This window comes from Rhinopithecus bieti, unplaced genomic scaffold (assembly GCF_001698545.2).
Source record: "Rhinopithecus bieti isolate Rb0 unplaced genomic scaffold, ASM169854v2 scaffold_8674, whole genome shotgun sequence".
Lineage (NCBI taxonomy): Eukaryota > Metazoa > Chordata > Mammalia > Primates > Cercopithecidae > Rhinopithecus > Rhinopithecus bieti.
Window position 1 is genome coordinate 1,006,722 of NW_016805883.1, and position 18,324 is coordinate 1,025,045.

Genomic DNA, 18,324 nt, shown 5'->3' on the forward strand with positions numbered 1-18,324 from the left:
AAAAAAAAAAAAAAAAAAAAAAAAAAAAGAATAAGGAGAAGCAACGAGAGGGGACAAAGGCATGAAAGAGAGCCTAGGCAGGCGGGGAAGTAGGCGTGAGGTGTGTCTGTGAGGCTGACAGGGTCCCAACTGTGCAGAGCCTTGAGGTCAAGGGCAGGATTTTTAATATTATTATTTTTTAAATTTTTTAGTAGGGATGAGGTCTTCCTATGAGGATCACGCAATCCTCTTACCTGGGCCTCCCACACTGCTGGGATTATAGGCGTGAGCCACTGTGCCTGGCTGGCAGGATTCTTAAAAAACGGTTTTATCGAAGTATAGTTTACATACTATAAAATTCTTCCACATTAAAGTATACATATAATTTAATGATTTTTAGTAAATCTACAGAGTTATGCAACCATCACCACTACCAAGGGCAGGGTTTGACCAAGGTACCATCCCCCCTCTATTCCTTGCTGGCTGACCAGCCTTGCAGCCATCCTGCCTGCCCAGGGAGGCTCGTGGAAGAGGCTGTGTTTCAGGATCCCCAACACCAGCCCAGCAGAGCTGCACATCCTGGCTCAATGCACCCTTTTCCACGCTTCCATGCAGCACTTGACACCCCCCACTTGCCCCCTCCCCACCACCTTGGTGGGCTGGTCTCCTTGGCCTCCAAGTGAGGCAAAATAGGCAGACAGGCTGATGGTGCGCAAAGCAGACCACAGGCTATGGTGGTTGAACCAAGCCGGGCAGTGGGGTGGAAGGGAGGGTGTTCCGTCTCTGATTTCCATGATTCAGCCTGGGGAGTTTCCAGAGGGAAAAAGAAGCCCTGCTCAAGCCCAGGGAGACTGGTCTTGGAGGCAGCGAGAAACGCAGCCCCAGGCGGAGAGCACAGGGCACACATCCAGCTATGGATGGACACACACACCCCCACACACTGGCCACTGTGAGCACCCAGTGGGTGGCCTGGGGTGAGACATAGCCTCAACCCCACTAGAGTCACCCCAAGACTGACTGCCAAAGACAGAACAAGGGACAGCATTTCTATGTCCCTGACTTCACACCCCCGACCCTCTTCCACCGCTCCTCCCGGGGCAGGTACCAACCATGCCTTGGCCTGAGGACTAAAGGGTTTGTGCTGGGACACAAGGGTTTGAGCAAACCTGGAGTACGTAGGGCTCTGTTTTCTCTCTCTTCTTTTTTTTTTTTTTGATGGAGTCTTGCTCTGTCACCCAGGCTGGAGTGCAAAGGCCCGATCTCGGCTCACTACAACCTCCACCTCCTGGGTTCAAGCAATTCTCCTGCCTCAGCCTCCAGAGTGGCTGGGATTACGGGTGCACACCACCACACCTGGCTAATTTTTGTATTTTTAGTAGAGATGGGGTTTCACCATGTTGGCCAGGCTGGTCTTGAACTCCTGACCTCAGGTGATCCACCTACCTCAGCCTCCCAAAGTACTGGGATTACAGGCATGAGCCACCACACCCAGCCAGACTCTGTTCTGTTTTACAGGGCTCCCCAACACAGCTGGAGGAGGGGATCAGCCCAACACTGAGGCCCCGGGCAGGATGTATGTTCTGACCTGGGGCTCTAGGGAGTGAGATGCCTGGGATGCCTCTGATAAAGACAGGCCCTTTCCTCAATAGGCACCTCTCTCAGGCCAGGTTCCTATCCTGGAAGAGTCAAAGGTTCAGGAAGACCCTTCCTGATTTTTTGACCGTGGGAAAAAACTGGCCTCCCAGACAGTTTTCCCATTTGTCACATAGGACCAACCACAGCTAACAGGTATGGGGCTCTTCCTATGTGCCACACTGTCCATGCTTTATCTCACGTCATCCTCATACCCAATCTCTAAAGGAAGTCCTATTATTGCCCCATTTAGAGCAGGCCATTTGATTAAGCAGGTGTGATGACGCCCTGTCTATCTGGGATCCCCTGAATCTTGCAGTAAACATTTCCCAGTGTGGTGATCTCTGAGCTGACACCAATCAGAAATTAGGGCCCATGTACCCCCTCAGGACCTCCCTCCTGATGGGCCTCACCACGGGACAAGCCAGGGAAGGCTAGCCCAGGGATGCATGAGCCAATAAATCAGAGATGGGGCACTGTCCTTCTGGGGCTCCTATGTGGGGTGTGTTTATGTGTCTGGGGTTTGGGGGGGCATGCGTGCATAGGACTGGCTAGGGAACTGGAGTCCTGAGGTCTAGGTTTGTGGCTCTACCCTGTCCCTCCCTGACTAGTGACTTTGACCAAGCTCTTTCCCCTACTAAGCCTGTCTCCCATTTGTAAAATGGAAAAATGGCTCTTGCTCCTCACCCCAAACTACTGGAGGAGTCACGATCCCAGGGCATACCATGGGGAAGGAGGCAGAGATACAGAGGGAATAAAAAAAGGATTCCAGACAGCGATCCCCTCCACCCTTCAGACTTCAGGAGGAAGGCCCCAGAGGCCCCGATCAGTCACTGATACGATCTGCAGGTAGGAAACTGATTTGAGAGAAGGGTTTTGAGCAGGACGCAGGGCTGAGACTGAACCCTAGAAGAGGTGAGACCCATCGGGGAAAGGAGCATCCAGTCCCTTCCACTCTTAAGTTCCCCAGAGGACATTAAAATAAACAGCAGGTCCTGGCCAGGCGCGGTGGCTCAAGCCTGTAATTCCAGCACTTTGGGAAGCCGAGGCAGGTGGATCATCTGAGGTCGGGAGTTTGAGACCAGCCTGACCAACATAGAGAAACCCCATCTTTACTAATAATACAAAAATTAGTTAGGCATGGTGGCACATGCCTGTAATCCCAGCTACTCTGGAGGCTGAGGCAGGAGAATTGCTGGAACCTGGGAGGCAGAGGTCACAGTGAGCCAAGATCGCACCACTGCACTCCAGCCTGGGCAGCAAGAGCAAAACTCCACCTTGAATGAATGAATGAATAAATGAATGAATGAATAAATAAATAAATAAATAAAAATAAACAGCAGGTCCTAATAGTGCACACTCACTGTTTGCCGGGCACTGTGCTAAGCATTTCACATGCATTTTCTCACCGGATTCTACTACCATTGTTATTATCCTCATTTTACAGACGAGGCAACTGAGGTTCAGGGACATAAAGTCACCTGCCTAAGGTCACAAGGTCAGTAAGTGGCAGAGCCAGGATTTAAATCCAGGTCTGTATGACTCCAGGGCCTGGTGCTCCAACCCTGGCTCAGGGCTCCACAGCATATGGAGGGAAGACTTCAGCTAAAGGGTGAGGTCCAGTTCAGCTCTCGGCTTGGGGAAATCCCCTAGGTTTCCCTTGGGTCCTGGAGGGTGGCTGTCAGGGCCCTGTTGCAGAGAAGTCTGCAGCTGTACCCCATGGCCCAGGAAAAGATGGGGAAGGGGCTGCGGGTGGGCCAGACGGGCCAGGCTGGGCCAGAGCTCCGGGCATTCCGGCGGCCTCCGCAGGAAGCAGAACGGGACGGAAACCAGCTCCTGCCTCCTCCCCCAGAATCCTGTGGGCAGCCCAGCCGGCCGCACAGAGGCCCTCTTTGTGCCTGCCCCAACCCGCCACCCGCGGCTGGCCCAGGGTTTTGAGTTTCCTGGGGGGTGGGGGCCCAGCCACTGCTAAGCCTCCATCTAGCTCCCCTCCTGGGGGCAGCCACAGCAGTCCACAGCTGGAGGAGGAAGAGAGGGGATGGCCAGGGCCACTCTAGAGACCCTGGGGGCCTGGAGTCTGCCCACACCCCATTCCTCCAACATTTACACACCCAAATCAGGGGCTGAAGGTGGGAAGAGGGACCCTGAGACAGAGTTGAGGTCACCCCCCAGAGTCTGCCTCTGCCAGCAGCCACCAAGCCTGTCATGACACACCTGGAACCCCCCCATCCCACGCCATCCTGGTGCTCTTGGGCCTAGAGTGGTGCACACAGTGAAGCTGGGCAGTGGGCCAGGCAGTCCATGTCAAACCATTTCCCACTCTCTGAGGCTCCCTGGACACACAAGGCTCAGCAAGCTGAGGCCTCAAGCTCACTTCCCAGTATTTTGGGGGACAAAAGCTCCTTGGGTGGCATAACTGCCCAAGAATGCTGGGCACCTGGGAGTGAGTTCAGGGGGCTGGAGTGTGTATGGTGACAAGAGCACTGCATACAGTGTGTTTTCGCGTGTCTACCGGGGAGGTGTGCTGCACAACTGTGTGTGTGTGTCCAGTGGACTGTGAGTGTGCCCAGTTGAGTGTGTAGTCTCAGATGTCGCCCTCTACAGACCACAGCATTAAAGCATATACGGGGATCATGTACCAGTGCTGGGGGAGATCTTTGACTCTGTGACCTCTGAGGGTGAAGTGGAGGCATGTGTGTGCGACCCACGTCTGTGAATGTATATGGATGCCCAGTGCACGCGTGTGCGAATAGGGTGGTTTATGTGGTGACAGAATGTTTGTGGGTTCTTCTGGTCTGTGTCAACACATCTTTGCCGCATGAATGTCAGTGTGTGTGTTCACATGCACTGTGAGTTGTGTCAGGAGCTCTGGGCTGTATGAGAGTCTGGGGCCCTAATGGAACGGGGATGGTGTAGACAGGAACTGGTGCCAGCTGCTAGGGCCCCTATGGAAACAGGAAGCTGCCCACAGGTGCACCTGGGCTATGGTGGGGGCTGGGTTCCACCCAGGTTCAGTTTGTGCCTCTATGAAACCAACCCAGGGTTCCACTAGCCGAGAATCTGTCCCAGCTGTAAGGGGGACACCTGCCTTGTCTGCTGTTCAAGGTCCAACAGCTCTGGCCAGTGTCTACCGCCTGCCTGGCCTGAACGTGGAAAAAACTGGAAAACAAAAGCCCCCAGACCGCAGGCCCTCCCTGCAGAGGCGTAGGGGAGGCAGGCAAGAGGCGGGAGGCTGAGGAGGAGGGAGGGAGGTGTCGCCGCAGCCCCGGAACACAAAAATAATGAGGCGAGAGGGGCCATGGGGCCAAGCCGGCTAGTTCCGGAGTCGCTATCTGACCTTGACAGATGCCACAGCTGGGCGCCTGGAGAGGAGCCGCGCCACAGTGCTGCAGAACCCCCCCCCAGCACCTCCCCCAGGCCAGGGTCGATGGAGGCTCAAGCTGGCCCCAGCCACAAGCAGCCACCCCATGAGGTGGGAGCCAGAAAGACTCGGAGCACCTCCCAGTAGGGGGGATGGGGATGGGGTAGGGGTATCTGGAGGCAAGGGAGTGGGAGCAGGGCCACTGCAGGGCACAAAAGGCAGCAGTGGGGTCTCCTGAGGGTGCCTCTGCCCTCAGGTAAGGCTACGTGTGTGAGAAGCACGCAGAGCCTGCCATCGTGTGCGTGTAGCTTGGCTGTGGGGCTGAGTGTGTATGGAGAAGGGAAGTAAAGCGTGAGTGTTGGTGTGACAAAAATTGTACTTGTGTGCATGTGTCCTCAGGGTCACACAAGGCTGGGAAGACAGGCTCATGTCCCTGAAATGGGTGTGGCCACATCACTCGATGTTGGCACTGATCACTCCCCAAACTCATTTAGAGTCACAGCTGTCCTGGCGGGTGCGAGCTGTGCTGGGTCTAGGGGTAGGATGGGAGACAAAGAGAGCCACAAGTCCTGTCACTTGCAGATGGGGGAGAGGAGCTCCTCTGGCCCTTCCTGACCTACCCTCTCTCCCGCTACAGCGGTTGTCCCAGGCACTCAGTGATGGGCACGGGGCTGGGCACCGCCACTCTAGGGACATCAGCCAGGGGCTGGGGTGAGTTGCAGGAGGGGATGCTAGGCTGGAGGTGGATTAGCAATTCCGAGCACTGGCTGCATAATTAAAAAATCATTACGGCAGGCGGGCAGAGCTGAGTGTGAGCTCACGCTCAGAGCGGGCGGGGACACTGCCATGGCGCTCCCCCTCCCACTGCTTCCCCGAGGAAAAATCCCACCTGCTAATATAATTATGGAAAAACACAAGCACGGAAATTTGGTTTCAGCAAACAACGTGCCTGAGTGCCCAGGGCCTGCCTGGCCCTCAGCACAGCGAGCAGGCTGGCCAGTGGCACCCAGGACTCACGTAAGTAAGGCAGGCCCTCCTGGGTCCAGACGTTACCTCCACTCCCTCAGCAGTCCCCCAAGAGAGGAGACTGGCAGGGGGATACAAAGCCCAGCTCCTTAAATCCCAAATTCAGGAGCAAATAGGCTGGTGCTGATGGTTTACAAACGGGGAAACTGAGGCTAAGGAATCTACATAAGGTCACTGTGTTTGTGGCAAAGCCAAGAGGTACTAGATCCGTGCTCAGTGCAACACCTCAGGGCTCAACACCCCCTCGTGACTCCCCCTATCATCAATCATCCCACAGCCTTCTCTGCTCCGCCTGGGATAAGCATATCTCTCCTGAGACTGAAGAGAGCCTCCAACCCAGGTACCCCGGCATAGCCCAGAGCCTACTCAGACCTGCACGCCACGATGGGGCTCAGGGACAGGGCGTCCTGGCCTCGTCTGGGTTAAGCCAGGCGAGCAGACCTGGCTCCCGCCCCAAGAAACGCGGCCAGCTCTGGGGCACAGGCCCCAGAACGGCAGGAACAGCCGCCATCACCTCGGGCCTGGAGCGGGCAGCGGGCCTGGAGCGGGCAGTGGGCGGCGCGGGAGGGAGCCGGGCCTAATTAGTCGGCCTGGGACCAGGGCGGGCGCCGGGGCGGCAGACGCGGCCGCCAGAGCCGCGCAGGCACGTCCGCGTCCGGCTGGGAGGCGGCAGGGAGCCGGGAGGCGCCCTGAGCCGCGGCGGGACGGGCAGCCTGGGAAGGCCTGGGCCAAGGAGATTCCGCACCGAGAAGGCCGGCCTCCCCTCATTCCTCGGTGCCACCAGGCGCAGCAATTAGAGGCTTTCAAAGTTTGTCCTTAATTGGTTTCATTTTTGCCTCATAAATGATTCATGGCCCCAGAGGTCTGGCAGGCGGAGGGAGTGGCAGGGGAAATTTGGGGAGGCTTTTGCCTGGGGCCAGGCTCCCTACCTGAGGTTGGGGAGGGTGCCGCAGCCCCAGCCCAGGAGGGGATGAGAGGGGCTGGGAAGCCTCGGGCAGGTGGGACCCTGCAGCAAAAATTAAAACCCAGGCCCTCTCCTTGGAATGCCGACTAATTAGGAACTGCAACTTCTTTTCAGCACACCAGAGCTCTGCATCCAGGCCTGGAGCCACCGCAGCTGCTGGGGCCCTGGGAGCATGAATAATAATGTGATGATAACAAAATAACAGTGTCAGTAGTAATAATAAGGATGGCGAGAACAACATATACGTGATCTCTTTCAGCTACCCCTGCTCCCCCAAACACTAGTATCTGTTTTACAGATGAAGAAACTGAGGCTCAAACGCCTGCCCTCTGACCCTCAGTCTGATGCCACAACCCCTTAGCCCCCAACCCCCCAAGCTCTCAAGAGCACGGGACTGACTATTCACCCTCCAGGAATAGTGCCTGCCAGGAGGGTCAGGAGCTGCAGGGCCTAAGGAAGCCTGGGAATGGTCCTGAGGCCTGAAAAAAGACCCCAGTCTGTACCAAGTGGCCCCACACCCACCCGAGCCAGGCTGGCTCTGCCCCTCAACAGGCTGTGTGACCTCGCAGGGCCTTAACTGACCCATCTGTAAAATAGCACATGAGCCCTATGCCCCCACACTGAGTGCTAACCCAGTGCCAGGCACTAGGATAGACAGGAGATACCATGGACCCCATGGTTTAACAAAGTCTGTGCAGAGAACGCTGAGCGCTCAGTCAATGGGTAAAGTGCTGGGGAGCAGTACCCGGAGGGCTTCTTGGAGGAGGTGAGGTGGGAGGAGGAAATGCCTCTCCTCTGACCCCATAACCAGCCCACACAGGATGCTCAGGGAGTGGGTGTGGTCCACTTAAACCCAAGACTGGGGTTGGACCTTGAAGAAACCCAGAACTACAGACCACATCAGAGTGACAGGGATGCAAAGTGCCCAGCTCAGCCTGCCCATGATGCTCCCTTTGATCCTGAACAGCTATGGGAAGTGAGGCATACTAAACTGAGCAGGGCCCACCTGGCCCCTGGAAATCCTGGAGGTGAGGGAACACATGAAACAAGTCGGAGGGTAAATGCTGGGTGGACTGACTCCCTTGGAGCAGGGCTCAGGGTCTCATAAATATCATCTCTTGTATCCTTCAGTTCCTCTGACACATGCACCAGGCTCCCCTCTCAAAACCTGGTCCTCAGGCCCCAGCCACAGCACAGTCCCAGTCAGCTCGCTGCTCTCCCACCCAGCCTGCCTCCAGTGGGCAGTGAAACAGCCCGTGCCAGGGCCAGCACCACTTCAAGTGGTTATGCATCCCTGCACCTCTCCGCAGCTCTCTGAATGGCATCTATGATCATCCCCATTTCCCGGATGAGCAAAATGAGGCTTAGAGAAGCTAAGGGATCTGTCCAACACCACATAGCTCAGGAGGGCCCACGTTCCTCATCTTGCTGGCCTCTTTGTGGCTCAGTATCCTTGACCTGTCCCAGGCCTGGCCATTCTTGCCCCAACCCTGACCCTTCCCCTGTCTAGACAAAGACCACACCAAAGCCCACGCTCCTCCAGAAACTAGGACTTGATCTGGCCGAGGCTTGTGGTCAGGAGACCCACAGGCGGTCCAGAGGTAGTGGGGGTCTCTGTGTACCCTGAGACCCCTGCGGCATGGGGGTCTTCTGAGGCTTGGATGGGGTAGTAGGGGAAGCTCCCACAGGCACACACAGGGATGGGGGTGAGGGGGGTGAGGGGCTGGCCATATTCTGTGGCTTCCTCCCTGGGAAGAGTCAACTTCAAGGCCCCTATCACCCACACTTGGGAGGAGGCCACCCATGGGATTCTGAAGCTGGGGCACACATCCTCTGGAAATGAGACCAAGTTCTACCTGCCCCCGCTCCACCCTGCTGGAGGACACTGCTGAGGAGCCAGGCAAGGCCCACCCTCTCCGAGCCTCAGTGGCTTCATCTGCACACTGGCCCGATAATGTCCTTTGAGCGCTTTGAAAAAGTTTTTGAGAATAGGTTTAGAGGTTTTCCTTGAGAAAAGGGGTTTGGAAGAACTGGTCTATTTTTGGCTGGGGGCACTTTGGACACTGGGGTCAGTGTACCATAGCAGCTTGAAAATGGCTTGTTGAACACACAAACAAGTGGCTGGGTTCTTATCCTCAGCAGGTCTGGTCAACAAACCCTTCCCCAGGTGCCGACTCTGGGCCAGGACACTGGTCTGCCCTTTGCTCCTCGCTGTCCATCTACCTGTCTCAGGGCTGCCCAGCCAGGTCACTGGGGTCCCTCTCCCCAGCCCGCCCGGAAGCTGTACATCTCCAGTGGGTCAGCACTGACGTCAGCAAGACTGGCCGGGCGTGGAGCCCGCCACCTCCGGAACCGCCAATTAATTAACTTTTTCAAATTAATTTCCCAAGCAAAATTCCATAATTACATCTGTCTCCATCAGTCCAAGCTGGGCAGGCAAGAGGACCCTGCAATGAGATGGAATGTGGTGTAAAGGGGTGGCCATACCAGCCCTGGGGCCAGGTCAGAGAGGCCACTGGGGGTTAGGTTTCACCACAGTCGGGCACTGGCCTGGCATCCTTATGGATGCTATCTGGGAAGGGAGGGGGCTGAGAGATCAGAGCATTCCAGCAAGAAGGTGGGGGCTCAGGGAGACCCATGGTCAGCCCAGCTCATCCGGATGCCCCATCCCCCACCCCAGTGCCCCTAAACCACAGCGGGTCTTGGCATGGCCCAGTAGCAGCACAGGCACCGCGAGGCTGAGAAGGCCGCGGCTGCGGCGTTCTAATTTCCCAAAGGGGCTGAGATTAATTAGCTCACACACAGGCGCAGAGAGGGAGAGGAGAGTGGGAGCAGGAGCGGGCAGCGTCAGGCGAGGAGCTGGCTGGCACTCCCCCCTGCCCGCCCGGCAGGCAGTCGGCGGCCTTGACAGCCTGGGTGCTCTGAAGGTCAGTGGCCAAGCTGGCTGAGCCAGCAGATTGGCACTGTCTCCTTCCCAGAATCCTCAAGACCAAGGCTGGGGTACAGTGACCAGGAGGATAGTCTGGCGGGGAGGGGCTCCGCTGTCACCACCCTCTATCGGTTCTGTGCCAGGTGCTCTGTCCACATCATCTTGACTGATGCTCACAGCAACCCACAGAGGTAGGCAACATGATTCTCCCGTTTCGCAGATGAGGACACTGAGGCTCAGAGCTGAGTGGGGCACTGGTGTGGGTCAAGGTCAAGCAAGTGTGGACATTGGAGGCGAGGCTGAAATGCAGGCTGGCCCAACTCTACAGCCCACCCTTCTTCCCCTGGACCCCCGTGCAGGTGTGAGGGCTACAGGAGCTCTGGGCCTGGGGGACTGGAACACCAGTCACAAAGCTCCTAAGTGTGTCTGTCTGCAGGGAATGGACTTACCCCTGCTTCAGAGAATGTGCAGGGCAGACTTGCACAGTCATTTCACAGATGAAGAAACTGAGACCAGAAAGGGGAAATGACCTGAGGCTGGGACCAGCCTGTAGTAAAGTCAACCCAGCGAAGTGAACTTTAGTGAGCCCTGACCCAGAGCCATGCAGCGCCTGGTACTAAGTGACACACGGACCACGGGATGGGGGGTCATTGTGGCTATGTCCCTGTATACCAAAGAGGAAGTGCCAGCTCAAGGGCACTTGCTCAACTCCTCCCTGAAGGGTGCCCAGGAGAGGGAAATGAAGCCCCTGGGGAGGGGGTGGAGAAGGTAAGCAACCCTGACCAGGCCCCGAGGCAGCTTCCCCGGACCTAACCATGGAGTTTCCCAGAACCTGTCTACAGAAGAACCCAGAAACCCCAAGGGGCATCCATCTGCTCCCCAGGGGGTCCCCTGCCCACCCACCCACCCTCTCCCCTGGAGCTAAGGGGTTAGGTTAGCAGTTCCAAGGCTCTTAGGTTCAAACCTGGAAAGTGCCTCTCCTAGGAGAGTTAAGGCGCTGGGCATGGGGGAGGGAGCTGGCTCAACTAGGAACACTACGCATCTTGTGTGTAATGGGGCATCTTGTGTGTAATGGGGCGAGGGGAGCCCCTCAGCTCAGAGACACAGGCTCAGGCCATGCCAGGGTCCAAGTAGGCTTAGGAGTAGGGATTCCTCTCCTAGCTCTGCTGTCTCCAGCCTAGGTGACCTCAGACAGGTTGCTGACTCTTGCTGAGCCCAACCCCTAGCCACTGAAATGCAGCTGCTGACAGCCCCCACCTCGTCAGGTCCTAGAGAGAACCTATGTGAAGGGGTCAGTGTAGGTGCTCAACTAAGGATAGCTGTGTTGTTGTTTTCACTGTCATCATCTGCCAGCATAAGCGTGAACGTCATGGACAAGTCAGGCCAGGCGTGTTGTGTAAGCCAGGTTATGGCCCCGGTTCTCTCACCGTTTGCTTTTGAGCTCTGAGGCAATCCTTCATGCCTCAGTTTCCCCAGCCCCAAATACAGAGCATTCCCCCTCTAGCCTGCAGGACCATGGGGAGATGGACATGTGGTAGAAGCTTGAAGGTTACAATGAGGGTAGCACCCCACTGGTCAAGCTTGCATCTCCTCTTCTGCCCAAAGGAAGAAGGCCTACCTATACTTCTGGACAGCCTTTCCTCCTACCTCCCCGGCCCTCAGCCCTGCCTGCTCATGTCGGCTCTTCTTACATTTCCCACAGCCCTGTCAGCCCTCACAAAGGCACATCCCAAGCCTCTCAATACCCTACAAAGGCTCCATTTGCCACCTGGAAGTCCCTGCTCAAGTCTAACTTGTAGACTTGCTGTGTGAGTGTAGGGGGTGGGAGACAGAGAAATCCTTGAAACTACAGTCGGCTCTCTCTGTTCCCTCTGATATTAGGAAGCCTCCAGGATTTTCCACCCAAGGATCATGGGTTCCTTTGCCCTAGGTCCAACCCATTCCCATCCCTCCCCGCAACCCCTGGCCCCTAGCTCAGCCTCTTCACTCGGGTACCTCATCATCCCCATCTGAGAACAGCCCTAGAGAAGGCTAAATCCAAGACCTAATTAAGGAGCCCTTGTTATGGGATGCCACCCCCAGAAAAATACCAGCTCTAGTGGAGCAGGTGGAGGGGCACACTCGCCTTGAGATCCTTGTGTGACATAATGAGAACTGATGACAACACACCCCACCATCTACTTCAGGTCCTGCAGCTTTGAGACAGAGATGAGAGTCATACCGATCTCACAGGTGACAAACAGGAGGTCAGAGAGGTGAGCAGACTCGCCCATGATTACACAGCAGGCAGTGACCAAGCCAGGTGTGGAGCCCAGGCCTGTCCAACTCCAGAGTCCGCGGCACAGGGGCATCCAGTTTCCTGACTGGCCACTGCTGTTTGTGTCCCTCAGGATGCTTGGGTCCCTCTCTCCTCCTCAACCACGGCCCAGTCCTTTATGGAGACCTGTGTGGCCAGGAGGAGGGAGCCCAGCTGGGCCTGAGTCCTTATAGCCACGTGCCCTTTGACCACTGCTAGGCTGTCTCAGTACTGTAGGCCCAGAATGACCTGTAGTCTGGGTGTTAGGAGACTGTGTCCAAAGCCCTTCATGACCATGAAGCCATTCCCATCAGACTCACTTCTGTCATCTGAAAAATGGCTTTTTTGGTAGCATATGGAAAATGGGTACACCCTTATTTTTGCCCAGTGCGAGGAAGGCAGGTCCCAACCCCAAAGCGGGGCAGAGGCTTAAAAAGGCTCCCTGAGGGCATATCCTCAGCTCTCAGCACCCCAGGACTCCCTTATACACAAGCCAGCTCTCTACCCATTTTGTAGGACTGTAGACTAAGAACCAGGGCCATGGCCAAAATCTAAGTGGGGGCACTGGATAATGAGGGCCTTGGCAACTAAGGGAACAGAGAGAAGCAGGTGTGCGGTAAGCAGGGAAGGTGGGCAGAAAGACTCCTGGGTCCATTTGATCAGAGGTGTCATTCTTCCCCCTATCTCTGGCACACCCCTGCCACCTCCCAAGGACCCCATGCCCTGGGTCTGGGAACCAGCCGGCCACTTAGTGGTCCTGGGGAAATCGACATTCCCTGGCACTCCCTCTCCAGCCTTTCCTTTTCCCAGCTCCCCTATATCCCTCTCCCATGTACCCAACCCACTCTGCCTGGGCCAGAGGCCCCGTACTAGAGGGCAGGTGGGTTTAACACTCTCATGCCTGATACTTGGGCCTCCTCCCCAGAGAGGGCAGAGCCAGGTTTGCTATGGGAAAAAACCATCTCCACCTCCCCACCCACACCTTGTAGAACCCGGTGGACACAACATGGCTGAAGGCCAGGCCTCTTGTGTGTGAGCCTAAACACAAGGCATCTGGGGGAGCAGAGCCCTGATCACAGCAGGTGTGCCTGTGTGTGCCAGTGCCCTGGCCCACCCTATGGCATCATCTGGGGATAAGCTATGGCCTGAGAATGATCAGACCCCAGCATGTGGGGCCAATGGGGTGAGAGTGGCCTCCTCGCAGGGGGCACGCCTGTGTGTGCCTGTATATGTGCATTCGCCTAGGTATGTGCCGGTGTGTGTGTGCGCCAGAGGCTGGGCTATGGCTGGAACCATGAGTGTGCTTCTGGAGCGCCACATGGGAGCTGTGTGTGCATGGTGCATGTGACCGAGTCTGTACCATGCGTGTCGGCTGGGTGTGCTGAGTCGTGTGGAACTACGTGTGCTGCAAGTGACTGTGTCTGTCCTGTGTGTGCCCGGGTGTGCCGCGTGTGGGGTGCGTGAGTGTGCACTCTGCCTGCCAGGCCGCAGGGCCTCTTGGGGCTGCTGGGGATGGGGTGACTCACGTCTCCTGAGCTAATCCTGCCGCCTGCCCGCCCAACTCACCCTGCTCTGCTGGGCTGATGGCCGCCAGCACAAGAGGTGGGGGGGTGGCGCGGGCAGCCGCGGCGGGGAGGCTGGCTTGATAAATAACCTGCTGCTTCCCCAGGCCTCTGAGAAGGGGAGGCTGCAGCATGGGGAGCAGCATGAGGGCGGAGGTGGGGGAGGCTGTCCTGGCCCCCAGGCTCCGGCTGCCCTGGCCCCCTCGGCCCAGGCTGCGGCTCCGGGGTTCCTGTTTCATCGAAACCTGAGCTGGGAAAAGCCTATCGGGTCATCTTGCCTGTCCCGCCGGCCACCAGGCCCAGGCAAGCTGCCCCTCAGGGGACAGGCCCGCAGCCTGGCCTCCCAGCCAGTGGGTGGTTGGGTGGGGGGAGGATATTTCTGTCCAGACTAAATGCAGCTCTAGGCCTCTGTCTGTGTACCCCCCCACCCAGCAGCTGCTCCCAGAGGCGCCCTGGCTCTGCAGGGCTGACTAAATATAGGCCCCCCACCCCAGCAAACCCCCCATGTTCACCAATTCCCAGGGGCCCCACCCACATGAGGCCCCACCCACATACCCCCCTACCCCAACCAGAGGGGAAGGCTGAGGAGCCCGCTGTGTGAGCTTGGGGCAGCGGATCCCCCTCTCTGGGCTCTCAAGCTACAAAAAACCAAGCATTACTCAGCTCTGGGCCCTGCCCTACCTAATGGGTGCTTTTGGAGTGTAGACCACAAAGGTGACTGGGTTGGGGTCTTCGCATAGGAGATAACGGCTGAGGTCCCCTCCCCAGAGCACCCCAAGCGCCTTTAGGCTTATAAACACGGCCCCTCCATCCTGCCCGTTCTTTGCCCAGGCCGGGCAATACCAGGCTCCTCCAATCTGCCCTGGCCGGATCCTGGCCAGGAAACAAGTTGTGCCAGGCTTGGGGTGGAGGGGCGGGAGCATGACAGCTGCTATTTCCTGGAGGCCACGGTCGGGCACAACCCGGATTCCTGCCTGGCTCCACACTCCACCAGAGTCTCTTCCAGGCTGCAGGCCCTCCACAAGGCACCCCTTCCCCGTGTCAGAGCTATTATCAGACCCTACAGGATCATCCCACTCCCCTCACTGCACTGGCACAGGCAGGAGAAAGGTGCGTGGATGCAGCTCGCCTCTAGGACTGGGGAGAGGTGGTCTCTGCAGGGTTCCACAGACTGGGAGGCAGCCCCAGCTTCCCTCCTCCTGCCTGCCTGCCCACCAGGCTGCTTCCCCCAGCCCCACACGCACCAAATTCCCCACATGCCTGTCTGTCTCTGACAGCTCGCGCAAATACTTGGCTGCGCGGGCACCCGCTGTTCTGAGCCTGCCGCGCCTCCTCCCTGCCTTCCCGGGGGGCTCTGCAGACGCAGCCAGAGATGGGAGGGGGCCAGAGCCAAGAAGCTCAGTGGGCAGTGGGAGAAAGCAAGGGCAGGACAGACCAGCCTCAATGCAGAAGCACCACCCCCATCCCCTGGGGCCTGAGGGACCTGGGAGGCCACAGAGAGCCAGCCCAGGAGGGGCAGCAGCTGCCGACACCCCCGCTGCCCCCCCGACACCCCTGTTGCCCCCCGGAACTTCCCAGGAGGACCTTCCGGAGGCCTCCCACTTGCCTCGGCCGATGAAACAGCATCTGCCACCCCCGCGGCGGCAGCTCAGGACAGGGCAGAGGGCACCACAAGGCCCCTAGGGAAGGCTTTGAAATCTGGATCAGGGCCCAGCCCCTCTTGGCAGTCCCAGCCCCCCAGCATAGGCCCAGCCTCAGAGCATGAGGGGTGCATTCCAGCCCTCCTGCAGTGTGCAGGGCACACCCGCCCAGCTGCCAAGCTTGGGATGTCTCCACTTGGACTGGCTGGGGGCCTTATTTGTCCCCACTGCCCTCCTTCCTGCTAGCCTCATCTCCCTCCCAGGAAACCAGTGGAGGAAACACTTCCTGACAACAGCTGGGATTCTCCGCTGGACACTACGCCTCACTGGCTGGCTCCTTACCTCCCCCCACCTCAGTCCTTCCCTGGGAGTCACCAAATCACACCCCCACCCCACGTCTACAGCAGAGGAATCCTAATCCTCCCCTCCCGGCCAATCTGCCACTAGCCCCAGCATCTAGGCACAGCACGGGCACTGAATGAATGACCTCATGGGTAACAACCTCCATTCTGCAGATAGGCAAACCAAGGTCAGGGGAGAGCCCAGAGAGCCAGGCCTCCCCCACTGTGCTCTTCCTGAAAGGGGCTGACTGCAGGTCCCTTCGCTATTCCTTTGCCTCCCAACACACTTTCTGCCTCGGGAGCCAATTGAGCCCTCCCAGGCTTCTGGAGGCATTAGGATGACTCCAAACAGAACCTCTCAGTGTTCTGGGTTCAAATGCCCAGTTAGGCTGCTCTAGATGACAATCCTAACTCTCCCACAGCTCAGCAGTGGTCCTGAAAACAATCCCAAGGTATTGTCATGGTGATGTTAGACCTTGAATAAAGCCTCCTCTCCCCATTGCACAGATGGGGCTGCTGAGGACCCCAAGGGAGGGGGAGCTGCAGGCGGCCATGAGTCAGAGGGGGAGCTGGGAAGCCGCCCGGCCCTGCCGGCTGTTGCTGGAAGCAACAGCCTGCATTTCCTCCTCATGCTGGTGCCTCGGGAAGCGTGGGCAGCGGGCGGCGGGCACCGCCGTGAGGACCCCTCCTGTGCCTGTGGGCCAGCCACATCCCCTCACTGCCTGACTGGGCCCACAGCCCACTCTCCACGCCGGCTAGAGTTCCAGAGAGGGGCTGGCTAGGGGCAGAACAGGCACTTCTGTCCCAGGTATGGGCTCATGTCACCTGAGGGCACCAGGCCCTGTGACCTCAGGGCAGCCTGACCCCTAAAGCTTTAATGTCTCCTAGCATCAAACAAGAAGACTGAAACATGACCATTTATACTTCCTTCTAGCAGCAAAATCCATGGTTCTATGACTCCAGAATCCCAACAAGAATCCTGACTTGAAAAATGCCTCCATTCCAAGCATTCTATAATTCTAGACTCCATGACTAAGAAATTCTAGGTCACCAAGATCTGACACCCCCAGGAAGAAAGGGGGCCAGGTCCACTTCTGCCTACTGCTATGAGCCCAGTTAACTAATTTCCCATCTAGCTCTGGGGGAGGTGGGCCAGGCAGAAGAGGGGCTGGGTCTCTCTCATCAGAGTCAGCAGGAACTGGCATGAAGCTGTGTGGGGCCCCTGGCCTGGACAGAAACTGGTCTAGTCCTAGGGGACAGGCCACCTCCTCCTGGCACACACAGCCACTAATGCCACAGATGTCAGGAAGTCAGCCCGCACCAGAGAGAGTGGGTGGCGGGGGGTTGGCATGCCTGCACCCCATCCTGTGGCCAGGAGGGAGGGAGGGCGGGCGTCAGGTCAGGGCTGGTCTCTCTGCTTCTCAGGTTCCAAGCCAAGCTCCACGCTTTATCTTCCTGTCTTCACCACCCACTGTTTCCTCCTTCCCACCACAGTCCCCTCACCTCCCAGGCCAGTCCCAGCCCAGGCCAGCCGGCAGCCAGCCAGGGCAAAGGCTCCCAAGCCCATCTGACAGATGGAAAAATTGTGGTCGATGAAGAAGATAGGACCTGCCCCACTGGCTTGGCTCAGCAGCCTATTGCTCTCTGGCCACATCTCTCCGCCTTGCCCCCACCTTGCTTCCCAGAATCCTCCACAGGGCCAGTGCGTCTCCACATGCCAGCCTGTCCACCAGCACACTCCCATCCCAGTGTCCCCTGACAGTACTCATCCTCACCACCAAGTCATCCAGTCATTCATTCATCCACTTTTATCCACCCAACTAGCCTATCAGCCCATCTCCCCACCACATATGGCCCATTGCCAAGGGTTATGGGGGCCTCAAAGAGGAAAGAGCAAGGCCTGTGCCCAGCAAGCATTTAAGGAGTCCCTTCTGTGTGCCAGGTAGTGTAGAAGGTTCAGGAAGCAGCACACAAAGGCCAACAGCCTGTCAAGGGCTCTGCCAGGACTCCATCCCACTAGGCAGTGGCAAGCCACAAACTCCCAAGGCCTCAGTTTCCTCATCTGTATATGGGGATGCTAACAACACACATCTGTCCCAGGTATGGGCTCATGTCACCAGAGGCTACTGCGGGGATGAAAAAAGGTGAAAGTCAGAAAGCTGTTAACATGGTGCCTGCCACAGAGAGGACTTTTGTGGGGCTACCCATTATCACTGGCTTTGTTACAATCTATTCTAACAATAGTAGTTGGCCGGCGCGGTGGCTCACGCCTATAATCCCAGCACTTCGGGAGGCCGAGGCAGGTAAATCACTTGAGATCAGGAGTTCGAGACCAGCCTGGCCAACACGGAGAAACCCCGTGTCTACTAAAAATACAAAAATTAGGCGGGCGTGGTGGCGCGCGCCTGTAATCCCAGCTACTCTGGAGGCTGAGGCAGGAGAACTGCCTGAACCCAGGAGGCGGGGGTTGCAGTGAGCCGAGATGGTGCCATTGCACTCCAGCCTGGGTGACGGAGTGAGACTCCATCTCAAAACAAAACAAAACAATAACAAAACAGGCCGGGTGCGGTGGCTCAAGCCTGTAATCCCAGCAC

At 57.4% G+C, this 18,324-nt stretch overlaps 1 protein-coding gene across 3 annotated transcripts in view; it reads right to left on the bottom strand.

Annotated features, from left to right (window-relative positions):
* The window catches only part of CXXC5 (CXXC finger protein 5), a 36,705-nt gene that overhangs the window by 9,774 nt on the left and 8,607 nt on the right, over window positions 1–18,324 (bottom strand). The window contains exon 1 of one of the 3 annotated variants that reach the window (XM_017873923.1): window positions 15,356–15,716. The exons of the other annotated variants lie outside the window; for them this stretch is intronic. The gene's annotated coding sequence lies outside the window, so the exon portion shown is untranslated. Of the gene's footprint in view, window positions 1–15,355; window positions 15,717–18,324 lie in introns of those variants that run through there. 3 annotated transcript variants of the gene reach the window in all.